The sequence below is a fragment of the Eumetopias jubatus genome, unplaced genomic scaffold, assembly GCF_037043125.1.
Source record: "Eumetopias jubatus isolate StellerSeaLion01/CBP00866 unplaced genomic scaffold, mEumJub1_p1.0 scaffold_13, whole genome shotgun sequence".
NCBI classification, from domain to species: domain Eukaryota; kingdom Metazoa; phylum Chordata; class Mammalia; order Carnivora; family Otariidae; genus Eumetopias; species Eumetopias jubatus.
The window spans coordinates 98,900,521-98,901,184 of record NW_028274819.1 but is presented as its reverse complement, the minus strand read 5'-3'; positions in this window follow the sequence as shown (position 1 = coordinate 98,901,184).

Below are 664 nucleotides of genomic sequence, written 5' to 3'. Positions count from 1 at the left end.
TCTTTCCCCTCCCCCTTCCCATCCACTGCCTGGCTCCAGTCAGCCCCAGCCTCCAGCCGTGGGGGGCCCCCCTGCTAACGCTGGCCCTGTCAATGAGTGACCAAAGATTGCTGCAGTTCAGCCTCCTGCTGTTCCAGGGTTAGGGAAAGGGGGCACAAACTAAAGCCACCGAATCAGAACAAGGTATGTCCATCCTAAAGAGGGCAAATTATTTTCTGCTATGTGCTCCAGCTGGAAGCCTTGGGGGCTTTCTGCTCCCTCATTCAGTGAGGAGGAGTCTCGGGGATCCCTCTAGGGCAGGTTAAAGAGGTCCAGCCTAGCTGAGGTCAGCTCCCTAGGGCCTCCCTGGTCAGTCTCTTGGGGCAAGAGCTGGCTTTGCAAGGTAAGGATCCACTGTCCACCGCGTTGGATTTCGGGGTGGGGGTTGAGATGAATGACTTCAACTAGGCTGTTTCTAGACTCCTCTTGGGTTTTTAGTCCCTCCTTTTCTTCCTTATTAGCCCCCTACTCCTCCAGAGACCCAAACTGCTATAGGATGGTGTACTCAATAGTCTGTCTATAGCTTGCGCTCCCCCCCCCCCCCCCCCCGCCCCCGGCCTCCCGTTGTAAGTCAGCAGGTGGTGTATGGCAGAGCTACACGGACGGGGGCGAGATGATTCAGTTC